Source organism: Microcaecilia unicolor, chromosome 12, assembly GCF_901765095.1.
Source record: "Microcaecilia unicolor chromosome 12, aMicUni1.1, whole genome shotgun sequence".
NCBI classification, from domain to species: domain Eukaryota; kingdom Metazoa; phylum Chordata; class Amphibia; order Gymnophiona; family Siphonopidae; genus Microcaecilia; species Microcaecilia unicolor.
The window spans coordinates 53537469-53557469 of record NC_044042.1 but is presented as its reverse complement, the minus strand read 5'-3'; positions in this window follow the sequence as shown (position 1 = coordinate 53557469).

Here is a 20001-nt window from a genome sequence, read left to right as displayed (position 1 = left end):
AGATTTCAACATATTGTATTCAATGACACTTAGATCTTTCTCTTGGGTGGATCCTAGTATCAAGTAACTATGATTTGGATTATTCTTCCCACTGTGCATCACTATGCATTTCTCAACATTATATTTCATCTACCATTTGGATGCCCAGTCTTGCAATTTTTCACAGTCCATGTGCTTTAATAACTTTGATAGTTTTGTGTTATCTGCAAATTTAAAAACCTCACTTGTCGTTTCAATTTCCAGATAATTCATAAATATAGCACCAGTACCACTACAGATCCTTGCAGCACTCTACTATTCACCCTCCTTTACTGAGAAAAATGGTCATTTAACCCTACCCTCTGTTTTCTGTCCAATAACCAATTCATAATCCACAGAAGGACATTGCCTCCTATCCCATTACTTTTTAATTTTTTCAGGAATCTCTCATGAGGAACTTTGTCAAAAGCTTTCTGAAAATCTAGATACACTACATCAACTGGCTCACCTTTATCAAAATGTTTATTCATGCATTCAAAGAAATGAAGCAAATTGGTGAGGAAAGACTTCCCTTGGCTGAACCCATGTTGACTCTGTCCCATTAAACCATATTTGTCAATGTGTTCAGTACTTTCATTCTTTATAATAGTTTCCACTTAAACAGTCAGTTTAAACCATCCCCAAGTAGAAGCTTTACTAGTAGACTCTCAATTCTTAAACAAATCTTCTTTATTGTAGTACTCAGAACAAAGAAAATCCAATTTACAGTTCAGTTGTTTAGAAGGTAATTGTTGCCTTCTGCACAGAGTCTGTTTCTAGCCACCCCGGAGGCAAGGAAATAGCCAGAACCTTAGCCCAGCTGAGAGGAAAAGCTATAACACTTAAAAGAGAATAAGGGGTAGAAACTCAAGGAAAATAAATAGGGAATGACATGGGGAAATGGTGAAAATTCTTGATGGAATTATAGTAAATTAAGGAGGAATCAGCCCCCTAGAACAGCTGCTGATCATAAAAGCATGCTAGCAAAAACTGGGCTCACCTTTATCGAAATATTTATTCACGCCTTCAAAGAAATGACGCAAATTGGTGAGGCAAGACTTCTCTTGCACGGGCAGAGAGGGGCTGGCCCTGCCTCTGACCTATCAGTCAATAGGGAAAGCTGAAAAGGAGTCAATCACAGAAAACTTCAAACTATAGGAAAAGCAGTCCTAATACATATTGCTATCTATTACACAGACAATGCAATTGAATACAAATAATACTCATATCAAATATACATAACAATACACCCTGCCTCCACGAATATTGGGGCAGAACACACAATTACCAGGGGTCTCTAGAGATGATCAATTTGGTTAAAAGGTGTATTCTGAACTAGAGAATAAAAGTCGTTTGGGCTTTCCCCTCTCATGTTCTGCCCACATTTATGCCTCCTTTGCAGTTATGTACTATGGAACTTATATGCTCTATTAAAGAATAGCGTGTAATGCACTTACTTGCATAAGTGCCAATCTTGCTTGGCACTTCTGCATATTCCCCATTATAGAATTGCCCTGAATCTGCTTCTCTTAGTAAATCCACCTCTATCCTTCCTACTAGGAAGTACACACTAGGAAGTTCCTAGTGGTCTCTGACTTTTATAAGGCTGGCAGAACCACTGCAGCCATCCCAAAAGGGGATTCTATATAATCAAATGAGACAGTCTTCCTCTCTGACTTGGAATGGTCCTGAACACAGGAGCATACTGAGCAAGTGAAGGCCCTGAATGGATCTTTACACATATAAACAGAAGCTGTGTGGATAGAACCGACCTGCCCACCCCTTCTCTTTCCATTCTTCTTATAACACTCTCAAATGGCCTTCGAGTTGTGGAAGAGCCAAACCCCACAACATTTTTTAAAGCAAACAAGAATGCTCAGAATTATATGTGTTTGATTTACCTCACTCTATTCATCTTGCAGTCCTCACCATCAAATACAGGTGTCATGACTGTGATCGTGCCCCCACTTTTAGATTCACCTTGTCTTCAGGTGGTCAGCCTCAGAGGTGGCTCCAGACTGTTTTTCCTTGCATTGTTGCCTCTGCTACCACTTTTTCTGTGTTTCAAGCCTCACTCTGATGTTCACTGTGTTTCAAGCCTCTTTCTTCAAGTCATGACATCATCAGGGAAGGCTCTCATAAGGAAAGTGAGGACATTCAAACAGGGTCTTTGCAACTTCAAATGTCTCCAGCTTTTTCTGTGTGCTTGTTGAGCACTTCTGCCTTGTTTCTTGTTTGCCTGCCCATATGCTTGTGTAGCACTTCTGCTTTGTTTCTTGCTTTTTTGCCTGTGTGCTTGTTTAGCACTTCTGCCTTGTTTTTTGCTTGTTTGCCTGTGTGCTTTGTAGCACTTCTGCCTTGTTTCTTATTTGTTTGCTAGTGTGCTTGTGTAGCACTTCTGCCTTGTTTCTTGTTTGTTTGCTAGTGTGCTTTGTAGCACTTCTGCCTTGGTTCTTGTTTATGTGCTTGTGTGAGCTTGGGCTTGCCTTCTGCCCTTGAGTTTGTGTGGGTTCCAGTGCAGCCTTGCTGCTTGTGTGTGCTCTTGCCTTCTCTTTGCCTTTTGCCATTGAGCTTGGGTTCCTGTTCGGCCTTGCGGCCCGTTTGAGTGTCTTTCTTCTAGCTTTACTTGGCTCTGTTCCTGTGTACCCTGTTCCTGCCTAGCCAAGCTCTGCTCCTGTGTACCCTGTTATTGCCTTGTCAAGTGCTGTTTCTTTGTATTTGCCTGCGTGCTTATTGCACTTCTAGTCTGTTCTAGTCCTGCCTGTCCTGTCCAGTTTTCCAGTTCCAGTACTTTTTTGGTGGTTCACCTGCTGCTGCTGTTGTTCACCAGCAGCAGCCCAAGAACTCACTTTTTCCTGAGTTCATGATAACAGGGTTTCATGCTGAAGAAGTAGGAAACATTCACAGCAATAGCTTGTGTTTTCTAGAAGACCTGTACTTACAGGTTCCATTACTGCTTGCTTTCCATTTCTCATACCACACCTTCATCAGTCTTCTGGACATTCCTCCTAATGACTGTCCTTCCAAAACCTGAGCTCGGTCTTTCTTCTGGATCCAGTATTCTGTTGCCCATCCTTTGCTACTCCAGCTAATTTTCCTGCTTCCATTCTCTTAGTGTTGTCTTCTACTTTCTCTTCTCTAGAATGTGATTCTTCCATTAACTTGCACTGTCTACTTTTTGCTCAACTTTTTTTCACCAAAAGATCTTAGGTACATTTGACAGCGGTGGTTGTAAGTCTCAGACATTCTCTGCATTGTGATATCATCTCTGATCTCATACCATTCCCCAAAACTTGTGCCATGGAGAACAGCTGTTTATTTCCAATACATAGTCCACCTGATATTAAAAGTGATTTAAGTGGGCAAGAGATGAGAGGAGTAACGCAAAGCTGCATGAGAGGTCACAGCAGCCATTTTGAAGATGCTGTCATTAGGGGAAGGAGTGAGTGGTGTTTACTCCTGCTGCCATTGCCCCTACTGCACCACCAGGGATCAGAGGTAGGCCTGGGGGAATGTTCTGGGGGAAGAGGGTTATTAATGTTTTGGAACGTGGGGAGCGTGAACATAAGAGGAGGCTGTTTCAGGGGATGGGAGGGGGCTCAGATAGGTAACAAATGGACTTTGAAAGTTTTACGGGTCACAGCTGATATTCAGCCGAGGCTCACATAACTGTCCAAAGCATGTGTTATTAGTCCTGGATATTCAGAGCCAGTGCCTGGACATGGTCTGGCACTGAATATACAGGGCTAAGCCACTCACAGTCAGCATTTAAAAATATGCTCACCAGTGTTGGCTGAATATTAATCCCAGAGTTGCCAGGGACTGAGTTGTGTTTTATGCTCCCTCTGCCAGCAGGGTCTGTCCAGTTTTCTAGCAAAAAGTATTCTGTGGCTGTTCAAGTAATAATTATTCAAGGTACTCCCCTCTCAACCAGATACTCCTCCAGATGATTAAGTCTCTTAACCTCTTCCCCCTAAAGCCAATCTTTTCTCTCAACTGACAAGAACATAAGAAAAGCCACGTTGAATCAGATTAAGGTTCATTGAGTTCAGCATTCTGTCTGTGATAACGACCATTATCTAGTAGACGTATGTGTTAGGCGGGGAGAGTCTGATAGGCACGGACGGGGAGAGGGATCTTGGGGTGATAGTATCTGAGGACCTGAAGGCGACGAAACAGTGCGACAAGGCGGTGGCCGTAGCTAGAAGATTGCTAGGTTGTATAGAGAAAGGAGTGACCAGCAGAAGAAAGGAGGTTTTAATGCCCCTGTATAAGACGTTGGTGAGGCCCCACCTGGAGTATTGTGTTCAGTTTTGGAGGCCGTACCTTGCAAAGGATGTTAAAAAAATGGAAGAGGTGCAAAGAAAAGCTACGAGGATGGTATGGGATTTGCGTTCCAAGACGTATGAAGAGAGACTTGCTGACCTGAACATGTATACCCTGGAGGAAAGGAGGAACAGGGGTGATATGATACAGACGTTCAAATATTTGAAAGGTATTAATCCGCAAACGAATCTTTTCCGGAGATGGGAAGGCGGTAGAACGAGAGGACATGAAATGAGATTGAAGGGGGGCAGACTCAGGAAAGATGTCAGGAAGTATGTTTTTCACAGAGAGGGTGGTGGACGCTTGGAATGCCCTCCCGCGGGAGGTGGTGGAGATGAAAACGGTAACGGAATTCAAACATGCGTGGGATATGCATAAAGGAATCCTGTGCAAAAGGAATGGATCCTCAGAAGCTTAGCTGAAATTGGGTGGCGGAGCAGGTGGGGGGAAGAGGGGTTGGTGGTTGGGAGGCTAGGATAGGGGAGGGCAGACTTATACGGTCTGTACCAGAGCCGGTGATGGGAGGCGGGACTGGTGGTTGGGAGGCAGGAAATACTGCTGGGCAGACTTATACGGTCTGTGCCCTGAAAAATACAGCTACAAATTCAAGGTAAGGTACAAATTCAAGGTAAGGTATACACATATGAGTTTATCTTGGGCAGACTGGATGGACCATGCAGGTCTTTTTCTGCCGTCATCTACTATGTTACTATATGTAAACATTGATCCCATAGTAGTTGATCTCTTTGTCCAGCTGATCTCTTTCTGCGTACCTATTCAAAATAGCCCTTCTCCTTTCAGCTTTCCCTCTCCCCCAACCTTCAGTCAACCTCCTGGGCATGTTTATATATATGTGCAAGAACAACAATGCATGACTCACTAGCTGTAAGCAACAGAAGCTTACAAGGGTGCATCTGCAGTTATACTTCCACATGTACCCTAGGTCTTTTTATCCTTATAGAATGATCCCATGCTAATATCCTCCCCAATCATTCTTTGTGATTTTACTCATTCAGCTATAACACTATGCCAATCATGGGGTGGGGGGCAGGAACCAACTCTGATACCCTGCTGCAAACCTGCTTAAAGGGCATAGCCTCACATATCCTGTGCATAAAGTGACCCAACTGGTATGCACTCTACAAGTCTTGTTTTAAATAGGGTGTGCATTGGAGCGGACCCAGGCTTCAACTACTGCACAGCACTTGTGAGGAATAAGATGCCCAAGTTGCATCATCAATATTTTTGATCTTCACTCCCTGTCCTTGAGAGCCGCCAACAAATCAGGTTTTCAGGATATCCTTAATGAATATGAATGAGGATGATTTGCATTTCTACTAACTCCATTATATGCAAACCTTTCTCATGCACATTCATTAGGGATATTCTGAATACCTGACTTGTTAGTAGCCATCAAGTACAGGGAGTGAAGGTGAAGGATCTATTGAGTCCAAAGTAAGTTTTATGCAGGGTTCTTGCAAGAATGCCCTGTAACCTTCACTTTCTGCCAGGAAGAGTCCAGGCCACCTCCTGACTGGTAGTCCTGGAAAGCTGCTGATTGGTCATTACTTTGTTGTTCTCGGGCTCAGCTGATTAATTTTTTAGAATTATTTATTCCTTATCCCCCACCAGGTTGCTCACCTCAGAAGCTGGCACTGAAGAAACAGCCGTGTGCTTGACTGAAAATTGCTACCAGTACTCACTTCTGACCTAACTGAATAACTTCAGTTAGGTCAGAAGTGAGTACTGATAACTTAGGGGCCCTTTTACAAAGGCACACCAAAACCTGGCCTGTGGCAGTGCGGGTATGTGTTTTTGGCATGTGCCGGACCCTTATTGTACCGCGTCTGGAAAGAAGGGATTTTTTAATGGGCCGGACAATGGATGTGTGACAAAATGAAATCCAGCACATATCCATTTTCAGCCTGAAACCTTACCGCCACCCATTGACTTAGCGGTAAGGTCTCATGCACTACCCGGGCAGTAAGCATACAGCACATGCCAACTGCCGTTTACCACCGGGTAGGCGCCCCATGGTAGAAATATTTTCTACTGCGTGTTTTCAGCATGTGCCAAATTCAGAATTACCACCTAGGGCACACGGTAGCCAGGCGGTAATGCCAATTTGGTGCACACTGGATACGAGTAGGCCCTTTTGCACCTTTGTAAAAGGGGCCCTTAATGACCTAGTTTAGAATTGCAGCCCAGAGTTGCTGTTATAACTGATACCAAGAAAACATGACAGCTCTTCTGATGAGGTTAACAGACTGATCGTATCAGACACATTGTGATATTTGTATTCCAATTTCATTGCACAGTAATTGACTTTAGATAATGACCAATCAGAAATCATCACTAATTTTATATTTTACTGAAGATCAATAAATGCCCTTTTCTGTTTTAGATCTTTTGTATTCAGACTTAGGAACAGACCCAGGAAGCATTTTATTTCACTCAATGCAGAACTAGCAAATGACCCACTTTCCTGGGGTGGAGGGTGGGGTGGGGAGAAGGCTAAGCTAGCACTGACACCATTTCTGATGCAATGTGATACCTACAATGCTGACTTTGACACAGACTACAAATTCCATAATGCACTGGGTTGCATGTTCAAAAACTAGAATAGACAGGAGATTTCCTTTGGAAACTTTTGACATTGAGAGCTTTACCACTGTGTGACTATGTGAAAATGCAATAAGCAGAGATTTCATCGGTTAATCTAGAAGTCCATTGGCCAGGTCTGATTTTCACCCAAACCACAACAGATCAATGAATCTGTAAAAAAAACCTCATGCATATTTTTTAATGGATATCCTGAAACCAGACCTGAATAAGGGTCTTGGTTTCTTGTTTTTATCGCTATGGCAAGCAGAATGATGTCATTTTGATATTTGAAAGAATATCCCTCCCTGCATACCATGGGAGCAAACCTAGGACAGGCTCAGTTTGCACCTCATTGCATGGCTTCATTTGGCGACTTTCAATATTTTAAAACATTTTCAGAAAGCATACTCATAAATTAATTAACAAGAGCGAAACAGTTTACCTAATAATTAAGGTACATATTTTCAGATAGCTTACATAGAAACATAGACCATGACGGCAGATAAGAGCCAAATGGCCCATCCAGTCTGCCCATCCTCAGTAACCACTAACTCTTCCACTAACCACTGAAAATCCAGGAAGACTGTTGCATAACTATCCAATTAAAGCTGCAGCAGTTACCTGGGCACCACTGATATTCAGCAGCAATACCTGGATAACTATCCAGTTAACTTAAGACAGCAAAAGTTCTGAGACCCAAATACCTCAGAGGGGGTAATATTCAGGCAGTGGCAGGTACCAGCTCTGAGCAACTGGCAGTTGGTGGCCTGCCAGGAACTAGCCAGGTACAATCAATATTCAACAGTGGGACCCAGATTGCTACCCAGTTAACATAGGACAGTTTTTTTTTTCTTTTATATTTTCAATATTTACAATAATCTCACAAGCAAACGTAACTTGTTATAGAAATAGAAGATTATGTTAAACATAAATATCTAAGAATGTCAGTAATACCCCTCTCCCTCCAATAAATACATAAATAAAATCACATAACCTTCTCTGGTAACCCTCTATGATAGGGAGAATCCAAGACACAAACCTCAGGAATTTTATTTTACACAAATAAATGTATGGCTTTAGGCAATAGCAATTAATATACTGTTATTCCCAAAGCTGGTCCTGGAGGCACCCTAGCCAGTCAGGTTTTCAGGATAGCCACAATAAATATGCATGAGAGATATTTGCATGCACTGCCTCCACTGTATGTAAGCCTCTCTCATGAATATTCATTGTGGATATGCAGAAAACCTGGCTGGCTGCGGTGCCTCCAGGACCAGGTTTGGGAACTACCGGACTAACCCCTCTCTACCACAGTTTCACAGTTACTATGGGTGAGCTTGAGACAGACAACAAAGAAAATTTCCCAGAAAGAAATGAATACAATTGTGGCGATCACAGAAAATATATCTACGCCCCTCAAATGTAATTAAACATGTACATGGAAAGTGTAGAAAAAAAAATAATGCTCCAATGTGCAGAACTCTCCTGGCTTTAGCAGCAGAAATTGTTTCTACCTTTTCTTTTTGGCTTTAGACGCACCTAGGTACATCTTAACATGACAGTCCATGTGTGTTAGGTTGTTAATGCATGGTTTAACGCAGTAACTGCTTTTGTGGTAATTTTGCAATTACTGCGCACTAAGTTGTGTTAAGAGGTAGGTGCAATAATGGCATGGAGAGTGTAGTCAGTTAATCTGCTGCACCTACTGTGCACTACCCCCCCCCCCCAGATTCCACGTAAGGCGCGGCGAATTGAATGCATTGCAGGCGCACCTTGAGTAATGAGCCAATCAGTGATGATAATTGGCTGATAACAACCAATTATCTGCTCTAATTGGCAATAATTGGAATTTACACATGCATCTTTTTAGGCACATTCTAAAAAGAGGCATGCTTAAATTCTAACATACGTAGCTGAAAAGGGGGCACGGCCATGGGAGGAGTGTGGGTGTGTCAGGGGTGTTCCTCAAATTTGCGTGCATGGTTATAGAGTTCATTCTTTTCAGTGACATAAATGACCATGCCTAAATGTAGGCGCATTGCTCAGCCCTATGTGCTCTTCTATAAACTGTGCCTAACTTTAGGCACAATATATAGAACAGCACTAAATGCTATTTTTGAATGGATCTATTTTTTAGACACCATTTACAGAATCTGGCCCTTGCCTAACATGCTGTTAACTCAGGATAACTCAGTACCTCCACACTAAAATCAACCAGAGTATTGCGCACTAATGCCAATGTTGACCTGTATAGGAAAATGCTGGACACGCCCCTAGTAGTTGTTACATTAGTTTTGTTGCTGCTGCTGCACATTAATTTCCTGCATTATGCTGCCCTAACTTCAAAATCTAATGCACTTTAATAAAAAGACCCTCTAGTCTTGAAAAACATTTTTAATAACCAGTCTCTGTCAGGATCTAACACATGAGTAATTAACAATGTAGAGGTAAAAGCAGTATCTGTTCTAGATGGTTCCAAAATATCACTCAAAATCCAGAGTATCAACCTACTAAGGAGTCTTTTTGCTCATCATCTTCCTTTTTCTTTGCCATGTTGCTGGTAAATAATAAGCATATGACAAACCTCACACCTCTTATACATTTCTAATGCAGAAACAGTAGGAACATGAGGAATTAAGTAAATGAAGGTTCCATAATCTAATTAAGTTTTTTAATGATTCAAACTTTCTCTGTACAACAGAATCTCTCATTAACACCCCCCCTCCTTTTCTATGATCGAACATTCTCCTCCACAGCTGACATCAATTATTTCCTTATGCAATGAAGTCTGCTCATAAGAGCAAAAGAGTTGCCATACTGGATCAGACCAAGGGTCTATTTAGCTCAGTATCCTGTTTCCAACAGTGGCCAGCCCAGGTCACAAGCACCTGGCAGAGTCCGAAAAAGTCAATGGCAAAAGATATAGGAGTGAACAACATGTGCCAACAAAGTAACAATATAATTATATAGCAATATACACTGCACAAACATTTTATATCAAAACACCAACCGCCCGATATTTAGTGCTATTTAACCGGTCAGCATGGATGCTGACCAGTTAAATGGCACTTAACAGAATTAAATGGCACTTAACAGGCTATCCGCCAATATTCAACAGGGGATAACCTGCTATCCTCCGCTAGATATCTGTGGTTAGCAGCTGGCGGATTATATCATGCAATATAACCAACTATCTGCTGATTTTTAAACCAGTTTTTGTAGAGAGGTGTGGTAGCCGTGTTAGTCCACTTTTAAAGGTAATCACTAGAAATAAAACAAAATGAAACATGGAAAAGAAAATAAGATGATACTTTTTTTATTGGACATGACTTACTACATTTCTTGATTAGCTTTAGAAGGTTGCCCTTCTTCGTCAGATCGGAAATAAGCAAATGTTAGTAGATGACAGTATATATAAGTGAAACATCAAAGCATTCCAGTGACAGTCTAACAGGATGGGGGTGGATAGGTGAGAGACAGGAAGAGTTGGGTGGATGAGGGACAGGGAGATATGCATGGAGACAGGAGGGTGACAAAGCAGTACAATTTTATGGTTTCTAATGGGCTAGAAAATCTAGATCTTTATTAAATCCTGTCTGGTGGGTATCAAAATATTTAACCAGTTTGGCGATCATATTTGGCCATATCTTTGGCAGGTTTAAAGATAACCAGTTATATCTAACCCAAAACACCCGGATATTCAATACCAGTCACCAGGTACAGACCAGCACTGAATATCCGGGTTCAGCGCAGACCGCAGGACATATCTCAGCTATCTTTCATGGTCTGAATATCGGGGCCAAAAACTTTATGTGTCACACTTAATAATTCTAAATTAATTAAATATAATTTTACAGACACAGAGACATCATATGTTACCATGAAATAAGCTGATGGATCTCCTATAGCACCCAACTATTCCAGATCTGAAGCTCTCCAGTGAGTTATATCATGTGCCCCAAATGTCTATTTCAACTTCAGTGCCTAAAAACATGATTTCTTTGAAAAACAAACCAAGCTGAAATAGATATTTGGGGCATATGATTATAACTCACTGGGGAGCTTCGGATCTGGAATAGCTGTGTGCTATAGGAGAAACAATAATTTATTTCTTAGTAACATATGATACCTCTTTGTCTGCAAAATAAAAAATGATATTTAATTAATTTAGAATTATTTTTATGGTTTTTTTTTGTGTTTTGATATAAAATGCTTCTGCAGTGAATATTGCTGTATAGTTATATTAAGGGGTATAGTTGAACGGCGCCGGCCATCTAGATGGCCGGCCCCGTAAAGCGGTGTCCCGACCGTATTATCAAAACAAGATAGCCAGCTATCTTTCATTTCGATAATACGGTCGGAGCCTGCCAAATCTCAGCATTTGGGCCAGCATTGGTTTCCGACAATAATGGAAACTAATGCCGGTGATCTCAAACCCGGCCAAATCCAAGGTATTTGGTTGTGGGAGGAGCCAGCATTTGTAGTGCACTGGTCCCCCTCACATGCCAGGGCACCCTAGCAACTGGGCACCCTAGGGGGCACTACAGTGGACTTCAAAAATTGGTCCCAGGTGCATAGCTCCCTTACCTTGGGTGCTGAGCCCCCCAAATCCCCCCAAAACCCACTCCCCACAACTCTACACCACTACCATAGCTCTAAGGGGTGAAGGGGGGCACCTACTTGTGGGTACAGTGGATTTGGGGGGGTTGGAGGGCTTCCATTTACCACCACAAGTGTAACAGGTAGGGGGGGATGGGCCTGGGTCCACCTGCCTGAAGTGCACTGCACCCACAAAAAACTGCTTCAGGGACCTGCATACTGCTGTCAGGGTGCTGGGTATGACATTTCAGGCTGGCAAAAAAATGTTTTTAATTTTTTTTTGGGTGGGAGGGGGTTGGGGAGTAAGGGAGTAAGGGGAGGTGATCCCCGATTCCCTCTGGTGGTCATCTGGTCAATTGGGGCACTTTTTTGAGTCTTGGTCCTAAAAATAAATGGACCAAGTGAAGCCGGCCAAATGCTCGTCCGAGCCGGCCTTCTTTTTTCCATTATCGGCCGAAGCCGGCCATGCCTTAACTACGCCCCCGTCCCACCTTCACTACCCTGCCGACACGCCCCCTTGAACTTTGGCTGGCTCTGCGATGGAAAGCAGTTGGAGCCAGCCAGAGAATCGGCTTTCCATTATACCGATTTGGCCGGATTTGTGTCAGAAGATGGCTGGCAATCTCCTTCGAAAATAAGCAGGATTGTTATTTAGTTGCCACGTGTTGGTCACTCCTGTATCTTTTGTCATTGCCTTTTTGTGGAGTGTTCTATTCCCCTTGTTTTTTTTTCTCATCTATAGAGTCCAAAAACGTGGCAAGATTCCATGTTTCTTAATTGCAAGGATAAGCACTGGCCTTCCCCAGCTCTACCTTAATAACAGTTTATGGACTTTTCCTCTAGGAATTTGTCCAAACCTTTTTTAAACCCATCTAAATGAACTGCTATTACCTCTTTCTCTGGCAAAGAGTGCCAGAGCTTAACTAGATGCTGATTACTCATAAACACTGTTTAATTCCAGTCATCTGACTTGAGCAAGACTGTTCTAAATCAGTATTTCCCAAATCCAGTCCTGGAATACCCCTTGCCAGTCAGGTTAATTAATATGCATATACTTAATTTGCACACACTGCCTCCATTATACACAAATCTCTTTCATGCTTATTTATTGTGGATATCCTGAAAACCTGACTGACAAGGGATACTCCAGGACTGGACTTGGAAACTAAACAAGTGGTCATCACTAATGTTTAAGTCAGTGCCACTTTGGATCTAAATGAGATGAAGAATGGTCACCGATTATCTTCCCATGTGAATTAATGACATTGCTGACCAGTGTGTGTCAATGACATCTGCCTCACCAGTCCAAATTGCACTTTTTATTGAGAGTATCTTCAAGAAGGTGGCATTCCAAATGCATTCTCTTCATCTACTGAGAAATGCCTTGTCTTTCAAGCATGTGGCTTTTCCTCCCATCCACTTTCCCTTCCCTTTCTATCATGAATTTGGGCAGAGAGGCACAGAGTAGCAGAAAAAAGTCAGAATGATGATGAGGTCTACCCCAGAGGTCTCCTGGGACTGCCATTGTTCTCCAGGCTTTCCATTGAAGAGCACTGGGCTAAACTATCCTATAAGGTTGGGTTTCAGCAGCATCAAACTCACAGAAGAGGGTCCCATCTGACCTCCAGGTACAATTGTCATCCTCCAACTGCTTTCACACACACAGCTTCCAGCAAACCAGTGCTTCCTGGAGAGGAGGAGTGGCCTAATGGTTAGTGCAGTGGATTGTGGACCCGAGTTTGATCCCTGCTGCTGCCTGACATTTGGCAGTGGGTTCAGATCCTGGGAGGAATCAGTTTCAATTCACTCTGCAGCTTTGTGTGATGCTGGGTAAGTCCATTACCCCCAGGTACAATACTATAACTTAGACTGTGAGTCCATTAGGGCCAGTACCTGTAATAGTGCTGAAAATAAACATCTCCTTCTCCTACTTCCTCAGGTAGGAGGGGACTCTTCCTCTGAAGCAGTACTTGCAACAACCAAAGCTGCTACTGATGACTCAGAAGGAAGGTTCCAGCAAAAGGAGTAGTGTAATCAGCAGGGCTTTCCCACAAAGGAACAGATGGGCGAGACCCAACACAGCACTGTGTTTTGGCATGAAGCCTACATCATCATGGGTCTAAATTCTTGACTTTCATGCCTGTGATCTCACTGACAACCAAGAGTACAGCAACACTCGCTCCTGCCTTTGAACCTTGCAAGGGCTTTCTTCTGATTGCAAAAGGAGAAACTGGTAGTTAAGTCTCAAAAGTGACATGAAATCCTCTGCAAACTCTTGTATGCTCCGTCACGGTGGGGCCTGCTAATCTCATACACGTTCTTCACTTCCTGTTCTTGTTGCGGGCAGCCTGTTGCGTTCTTGTTTCAGTTTAGCAGCCTGTTTCTCCTCAAAATGGCAGCGGAGGTCACGTGTTCAGAAGGAAGGTTCTCCAGAGGAAATTGCAACTGGACTTGTTTGCATCCACACATCCACATCCAAAGATGATGAATAACGTCCTTCTACCCCCAAGCAAGCTCAACAGGCAAGCTGTAGAAGAATCCATCATTGTGGACAGTATGATCAAAGTGTCACTTGGTCCTGTAACAGAGGTAGCGAGCTGCAAGGAATAGCTCTGCCCCTTAGCTTTCTGTTTGCAGCCCACATAACAAGGCAATTTAAGTTAAAAAAAGAAAAGAAAGGGCAGGAGTGCTAACACTGCTGCCCCTCAATGCCACCATCATAGACCACAGCCATCTCCTATATTAACTGGATAATTATCCAGGTACTGCTGCTGAATATTAGTGGTGCCCAGGAAACTTCAGGTTCTGCCTTGACTCAAACCCTAGACCATGCCAGCACTTACTAGATTGTGCCACTGCAGTCTCTCTGGATTTTTAATAGCACTATCCAGTTATGTGCCACTAAAACCCTGGGGATCAATCAGTTAGTGAAAGAACCGAGTCGGAGCCTCTCCTACCTGGCTTTCTCCCACTGAATATCAGCCCCATAAATAGCAACACTCAGTGGCGTTCCTGGGGGGGGGGGGCGGTGGGTGCGGTCCGCCCCGGGTGCACGCCACTGGAGGGGGTGCCGCGCGCCTGTCTGCTCCGCTTGTTCCGTGCTCCCTCTGCCCCAGAACAGGTTACTTCCTGTTCCGGGGCAGAGGGAGCAAGGAACGAGTGAAGCAGACAGGCGCGCAGCACCCCCCCCCCCCCCTCAGCAGGTAAAAATGCATCCGGGGGGGGGTGTCCTTTCGCCGGGGGGGGGGGTGTCCTTTCGCAGGGGAGTCACGCTGCACCCGGGGGGGGGGCGCATCGGCGATCCGCCCCGGGTGTCAGCCACGCTAGGAATGCCACTGGTAACACTGCAAAGGGATTACCGTAACCAAACCCCAAACAACAACTTCTGTGGACACAGAGCACAGGAAAAGATGGCTGGGAAATGTGATCTAATCTTATCCAGGATTTTATAAATCACCCATTCCGAGAGGTCCTGAGCACTATACAATAAAGAAGCCAAGACAGCCTTGGAAACACAAATCATGGCAAACATTCATAAAAGCTTACATAATTAGAAATTTACTAAACAGGAAAGGTTTTTAGTGTCTTGCATAAAGAATTATAAGAAGTTTGTTGCTTAATTTCTGCAGGAAGACTGTTCATATTGGTAAAGGAAAGAACAATTTAGTTGTTTCTTAAAGCAAAACCCATTAATAGAGGGAAAGTTCAGTAACTTTTGATTGTAAGCTAATGATGTACCAAAATCAGTGAAGTAAAATCTAACATTTGTTTACAAACACCATTTCCTAATTTTAAAAGTATCCTCTTGTTTGCAATCTCACTTGGCAGGGGTCATTTCATGTGTAACATCTCCCCCCATAATCCACACTGAATCCTTTCATGCTGGGGTTTTAAAGGAAATAGATGCTTTTCCTCAAACTGTTAGATATGAATGCAATCTTTTCTCTTTCTTTCATGCTTTAAAGAGAATTTCATTTTGATCATTTCATCCTATTTTCATTTAGTGTCTACCCCGCAGGGCATTGCAGCTTCATTGCCTCAACACTATACCCGAAAGGCCTTCTGGGAAACCCTGGTCTGGAGTTCTCTCTAGCAGGATTGAGTGCTGCTCCTGAAGAAACTATTAGTGTCATTAGCACGATGTCAGGAATGGCATTTTCTGCACACAGAGCAGATATTCAGATTTATGCCCCCTCCCCTGCCAATTTACCAGCAATGGCTCCAGCACAGTATCTCCTATTTCACTTTCCCCAACCCTCATCTAGAAGCATCCCATCACTTTCCCCTCCCTCCTGCCCAATAGGAAGGGAGGACCCTCCACTTGAATTTGTATTTGTTTAGAAGGGAAGCCCATTTTGCACAGGTGCTTTACATGGGATATGAGACACACAGATTAAGACGACTATCTCCTCCCCCAACATTTTACAAAAGGCTCTGCTGAACATGGAGCCTTTTGTAAAATATGTCTGATGGTGTGCAGGAGTGGATGTGTATTTGCTGGAACATACAGGCCGAGTATACTTTTTAAAAACCTACACATACTGAAAAGTAATGGTGTCATAGGGCTTCACATGTGTGAGTAGCAGCATCTAAATGTATAGGAACCAGTTTTGCCCGAGCATTGAGGTGGCAGTAAGAACTCCCACGTTAACCAGGCGGTAACCGGGCAGCATGTGGCACTGCCCGATTACCACCGGGGACACTCCAGCACTACAAAAATAAATACATTTTGTAGTGCCAGAAATGATGGCATGCTAGGGGTGGGAAGTACCGCCGGGCTGCTTCCCACTTCCTGTATAGCGAGCGGTAAGCCCGTGTTGGGCTTACCACCGCTTTGTAAAGGAACCCTAAATATGGTGCCCAGCATTAGTAAAAGGGACCTTCGGTGACAAAGTCCAAAATCCTAAAGTATGGCAGTGGAAACTGAACCCTGGCTTTCATGGCTGACAACTCCCAAGAGGATTTGGTAACCCAGGGAGGTTGAGTCCCAATATCCAGGGATTGCTTAAGACACTTTCACTTACTATTTTATTTGTCATGCTTTTTACACAGCCACTTTAGTTCTCTTGCTCCTCTTTCTGAAGGGTGCTCACAAATTCCATGTTCTAAGGAACAAGCTTAACCAGTCCAGGTGTTAAAATATTTTACCTGTATGCATGGGGCCCTGCCTACCTTAAAGAAATTGGAATGAGAAGTGCATAGATGCAATACGGAAAGATCAGGAGTGCCTCTGCGGCCTGTCTGATGATATGTTGTTGGTGGACAGTTATGCTCATGCTCACTCAAAAAGAGCAGTAGTCAACTCTATTCAGAGGCAGTCCTACCACTATCAGGCTTATTTTCAAAAGAGAAGGACGCCCATCTTTCGACACAATTCGCAAGATGGGCGTCCTTCTCACAGGGTCGCCCAAATCGGTATAATGCAGAGCCGATTTTGGGCATCCCCAACTGCTTTCCATCGTAGGGATGACCAAACTTCCTGGGGGCATGTCGGAGGCATAGCGAATGCGGAACTTGGGCATGCCTAACAAATGGGTGTCCTCGACCCATAATGGAAAAAAAGGGCATCCCTGATGAACACTTGGACAACTTTACCTGGTCCTTTTTTTTTTTTCTTACGACCACCGGAGGGAATCGGGGATGACCTCCCCTTACTCCGCCAGTGGTCACTAACCCCCTCCCACCCTCAAAAAAGGTAAGGGAGTTATGTACCTGGGAGCTTTTTCTGAAGTCCACTACAGTGCCACCTAGGGTGTCCAGTTGGTGTCCTGGCATGTCAGGGGGATCAGTGCATTACGAATGCTGGCTCCTCCCATGACCAAAGGGCTCGCATTTGGTCGTTTCTGAGATGGGCGTCCTTAGTTTCCATTATCGCCGAAAATCACAAATGACCAAGTCTAAGGACGACCATCTCTAGGGACGACCTAAATGTCAAGATTTGGGCGTCCCAGACCGTATTATTGAAACGAAAGATGAACGCCCATCTTGTTTCGATAATACGGGTTTCCTCACCGCTTTGCCGGGACATTCAGTGAGGACGTCCTCAGGAAAACTTGGGCGCCCCTTTCGATTATGTCTCTCCACGTGGACTAGGCATTTGCCTAGGGTGGCAAAATTGGGGTGAGGGTGACAGGAAAGCAGAATCTCCTCTCCTGTTCCCTTCCCTCCCCCATACCAAATCTAGCATCTCCCCCTTTTCCCTTCCCCCACCACCACTGCCTTACCTTTTCCAAGACCCGAGCCAATGTTGAACCCAAACTCGGTGGTAGTGTGGGGCCTTTAAACAAAGGTCTGTGCTCAAGTGTTGCTTCATCCCAGCCTCCCTCTGATAGAAAGGCACAAGGCAGTGCGTCTCATTCATTGGAAACTCTGCACACATTATAACTTCACTGTACTGGAAAAACATTGGGACATGGCCCTAAGAGAACTGTGGAAAATGAAGAGCTTATGATCACCTGGGATATCCCCGTCCTGGCTGATAAAAAGGACTGGATGCACTGGATATAATGGTAAAAGAAAAAAACACTCTAACGACATTGATTTTAGAGGTGTCAGTCTCAAGCAACTACTTGGTGAATCACGTGGAGAGAGAGATGATCAAGTACTAAGAAATGCAGTCCAAGAAAATATGTCGGAAAGAAACAGAAATGTTCCTATTGTTTTGGGTGCTACAGGCTTGATCAAACCTATTCGAAAAGGAATACCCTACCGACCCAACTTAAGTGCCTGGATCCTGCAACACAATGAAACCTAAGCTCGTAATGAACACCACATAACTCTTCTTCTCTACAATTCCCAATTGTGTCTGTAATACATGAACCTTATCCGACCTAACATCACTTTGTATTTGTTTCTCCACCGGAGTTGGCGAACGCCTTCACGGTACTATGTAAGCCACAGAACCTGCAAATGGGTGGGAAAATGTGGGATACAAATGTAACAAATAAATAAATAAAAATAACTTCCAAGCGCACCTGGATAAGTTGCCTATGTTACATCTTATGAGCTCCAGAAAGGAGCTCTCTTTGGCACAATTCAACTACCACGGTGAGTGTTGGCAGTAAATTTGAGAGACTGGGATTATATTCCACATACCCTGGTGTAGGATTGAGGTTCATTACTGTCATGGTATGCGCACAAATAATCCACTTCAATCAATTGCTCCCCCCCCCCCCCCCCCGAGTTTCTATTGGAGAAGTTTCTATTGGAAGCAGGCAGGATGCAGCAACATTTGAGCTCAGGTCTCTGCTTAAAGGCTCCAAACCTGTGCTTAGTCTCTTTTCAACTTTGCCCCAGGTCAGGGAGAGTGTAAGGTGTGGAAGTGGGATGGAGTATGGAAGGATTAGGGAAGATAAAGGGAGATGCTAGACTACAGGGAATATGACTTTGAACTTCCTCACGGAATTGGGGGGGGGGGGGCATACAACTGAAGGTTTGCTTAGGAATTCAGATACCCTTGGGCTGACCCTGCCTTTATTATTTATGTCAGTGGTTCCGAAACCCGGTCCTGGAGGCACCCAGCCAGTCCGGTTTTCAGGATATACACAATGAATATTCATGAGAAATTTGCATGCAATCTCTCTCATGAATATTCATTGCGTATATCCTGAAAACCTGACTGGTTGGGGTGCCTCTAGGACCACGTTTGGGAACAACTGATCTATGTTCCAAAGTTGCTTTCTCCTGCACTATTGGATTATTTTTTTCAAATAGGTCAGATTATCAACACTTCCTTGCTTACACCAGGGAGATTTCTTCAAGCACTGATGGTCATGCCTTTCACTTCCTTGTAATGCCATTGGATTTTCAGAAGAGAAGAAGGGGAGTGTATTTCAATTCTAGCTGAAGAAGCATAATAACCTTCTCCTCTAGGACTTATTCCTGGTGTAAATGCAATCAATGTGCTGGCAGGGGGCTACACACAAGCATAAAAGCTTGGTCACACTCTGTAATGCAAGAAATAAATCGAGTCAAAAAGTAAACTGCCATGAGGGCAGCATGAATTTTTGTGAATGTCCTCTGAGTTTTTTCAGGGTGTTATACTCAGAAAATGCTATCCAAGGGTCATTTGCATAATAAAAGCAAGCTTGGCCCCTAAGCAGGATGGGTGCAGCAGAATGGGGGCATTATAAGCATAATGCAAAGCATCATAAATGAGACGCTTCTCTCCACACAAATTGTATTCTATTTCTGTTTTGTATACCTCTCGCATTTCACACAGGAATCAGTGGGAATTCCTTTTGCTGCATTTTCAATTCTGTTTTCTTTTTTTTTTTTTTTGGGGGGGGGGGGGTTACAGTAGAGTTCTTTTGACTGGCAGGATCTAATTGAAAAACAAAACAGCACAAATATTCTCCATACAGACTGATATTTTATGTAGCTGATGAAGTTTCTAAGGCTCATTTTCAAAGCATATAGACTTACAAAACTACATAGGTTACTAACCTAGTATCC